The sequence below is a fragment of the Triticum urartu genome, chromosome 1A (genome assembly GCF_056163025.1).
Source record: "Triticum urartu cultivar PI428250 chromosome 1A, HENAU_Tu73, whole genome shotgun sequence".
In the NCBI taxonomy this organism is placed as follows: domain Eukaryota; kingdom Viridiplantae; phylum Streptophyta; class Magnoliopsida; order Poales; family Poaceae; genus Triticum; species Triticum urartu.
In genome coordinates this window covers 101670452-101673713 of record NC_141873.1, presented here as the reverse complement: position 1 = coordinate 101673713, position 3262 = coordinate 101670452, and the positions used below count along the sequence as shown (strand labels likewise).

The following is a 3262-nucleotide window of genomic DNA, read 5'->3' as shown; positions in this document are numbered from 1 at the left end:
GCCTCGCTTCTGGCCCACAAACATAGGTCCCGGTTCTTGGCTCGAACCGGGACAGAAGGCTAGGCTTTAGTCCCGGTTCCAGCCACGAACCGGAATAAATGAGCTTCCTATATATACCCCATCGCCGGCGAGCAAAGCACTCCACAGTGCTCTGTTTTTTGCTGGCCAGCGAGGAAGGGCCTTTGGGTGCTCTAGCTCACCTCTTATGCATGTGAGGTGTTCGATGAAATGACTAAGCCACATTATTTAAGCTTTCTCCTCTCAAAGCTCGACCTCGGAGCTCCATTTTTTCCAAGATTTGTCTAGGTTTAGCAGTCTGTCATGCCCCGTCCTCGTCTTCACCGCTGTCGATCGCCCGTGCCGATCTCGTCGCCGGCACCACCGTGGTGAGCCTCTTGTTCTTATCTTCTTTCTGAAAGAAAAAAAATCTTACTTTAGATAGATACTTGTCTAATTTTCTTACTTTTGACTCACATAATTATATATAATGCACGCAGATGAACCGGCAATGGATGTACGGTGACAGACACACCTCCGAGTACATTAAGGGTGTGCGTAAATTTCTCGAAGTGGCTGGGGCAAACAAGCAGAATGTTTTTATGTGTTGTCCATGCCCTGATTGTGGGAATACGAGGTCTTACTCTGACAAGAAAATCCTTCACACCCACCTGCTTTATAAAGGTTTCATGGCACACTATAATGTTTGGATGATGTACGGAGAAATAGGGGTTATGATGGAAGACAACAAAGAAGAAGAGGACGATGACAACTATGTGCCCCCTGAATACAGTGTTGCTGCAACAGGGGAAGCTGAAAAGAGGAAGCTGAAGATCAAGAGGAACCAGACGATGTGCCCGATGATGATCTCCGTCGGGTCATTGTTGATGCAAGGGAAAAGTGCGAAAGTGAAAAGGAGAAACTGAAGTTCGATCGCATGTTAGAGGATCACAAAAAAGGGTTGTACCCCAATTGAGAAGATGGCAACACAAAGATCGGTACCGTACTGGAATTGCTGCAGTGGAAAGCAGAGAATGCTGTGCCTGACAAAGGATTTGAGAAGCTACTGAAAATATTGAAGAAGAAGCTTCCAAAGGATAACGAATTGCCCGACAGTACGTACGCAGCAAAGAAGGTCGTATGCCCTCTAGGATTGGAGGTGGAGAAGATACATGCATGCCCTAATGACTGCATCCTCTACTGCGGTGCGTACAAGGATTTGAACGCATGCCCGGTATGCGGTGCATTGCGGTATAAGATCAGACGAGATGACCCTGGTGATGTTGAGGGCGAGCCCCCCAGGAAGAGGGTTCCTGCGTAGGTGATGTGGTATGCTCCTATAATACCACGGTTGAAACGACTGTTCAGAAACAAAGACCATGCCAAGTTTATGCGATGGCACAGTGAGGACCGTAAGAAAGACGGAAAGTTGAGAGCACCCGCTGACGGGTCGCAGTGGAGAAAAATCGAGAGAAAGTACTGGGCTCAGTTTGCAGATGATCCAAGGAACGTATGGTTTGGTTTAAACGTGGATGGCATTAATCCTTTCGGGGAGCAGAGCAGCAATCACAACACCTGGCCCGTGACTCTATGTATGTATAACCTTCCTCCTTGGATGTGCATGAAGCGGAAGTTCATTATGATGCCAATTCTCATCCAAGGCCCTAAGCAACCCGGCAACGACATTGATGTGTACCTAAGGCCATTAGTTGAAGAACTTTTACAGCTATGGAATGGAAACGGTGTACGTGCGTGGGATGAGCACAAACATGTGGAATTTAACTTCCATGCGTTGCTGTTTGTAACTATCAACGATTGGCCCGCTCTCAGTAACCTTTCAGGACAGACAAATAAGGGATACCACGCATGCACACACTGTTTAGCTGACACCGAAAGTATATACCTGGACAGATGCTGGAAGAATGTGTATCTGGGCCATCGTCGATTTATCCCGACCAACCATCAATGTCGAAAGAAAGGCAAGCATTTCAAAGGCGAGGCAGATCACTGGAAGAAGCCCGCCATGCGTACCGGTGATCACGTACTTGATATGGTCTCTGATTTACACATGATATTTGGAAAGGGTCCCGGCAGACTAGCTGTTCCGAATGACGCTGAGGGACCTACCCTACTGGAAAGAGCTAGAGGTATGCTCTTCAATCGACGTGATGCACGTGATGAAGAACCTTTGCGTGAACTTGTTAGGATTCTTGGGCGTGTATGGGAAGACAAAAGATACACCTAAGGCATGGGACGACCTGCAACGTTTGCACGAAAAAGACGGCATGCCTTAAAAGCAGTATGAAGGTCCTGCCAGCTACGCTCTTACCAAAGAAGAGAAGGAAATCTTTTTTGAATGCCTGCTCAGTATGAAGGTCCCGACTGGCTTCTCGTTGAATATAAAGGGAATAATAAATATTCAAGAGAAAAAGTTTCAGAACCTAAAGTCTCATGACTGCCACGTGATTATGACGCAACTGCTTCCGGTTGCATTGAGGGGGCTTCTACCGGAAAACGTCCGATTAGCCATTGTGAAGCTATGTGTATTTATCAATGCAATCTCTCAAAAGGTGATCGATCCAGAAATCATACCAAGGCTAAGGAGTGATGTGACGCAATGTCTTGTCAGTTTCGAGCTGGTGTTCCCACCATCCTTCAATATCATGACGCACGTCCTACTTCATCTAGTCGACGAGATTGTCATTCTGGGCCCTATATTTCTACACAATATGTTCCCCTTTGAGAGGTTCATGGGAGTCCTAAAGAAATATGTCTGTAACCGTGCTAGGCCAGAAGGAAGCATCTCCATGGGCCATCAAACAGAGGATGTCATTGGGTTTTGTGTTGACTTCATTCCTGGCCTTAATAAGATAGGTCTCCCTAAATCGCGGTATGATGGGAGATTGACTGGAAAAGGCACTCTAGGAGCGGACACAATAATATGCAGGACAGGCATTCTTGGTCTCAAGCACACTACACAGTTCTACAGAACTCTACCTTGGTGACCCCGTATGTCGATGAACACAAGAACAGTGTGCGCTCCAAACACCCAGAGCAGTGTGACGACTGGATTACATGTGAACACATCATGACTTTCAGTAGTTGGTTGGAAACACGTCTCAGAGGCGACAATACTGTTTGTGATGAGCTGTACTCGTTGTCCAGGGGACCATCTTCGACTGTATTGACTTAGAAAGGATACGAGATAAATGGGAATACATTTTACACGATCGCCCAATATCAAAAGAGCACCAACCAAAACAGC

General features: G+C 46.7%; 1 pseudogene; it reads left to right on the top strand.

The window, feature by feature from the left end:
- Positions 1-934: 934 nt before the first annotated feature.
- Positions 935-2096, top strand: LOC147990246 (uncharacterized; annotated as a pseudogene).
- Positions 2097-3262: the final 1166 nt, after the last annotated feature.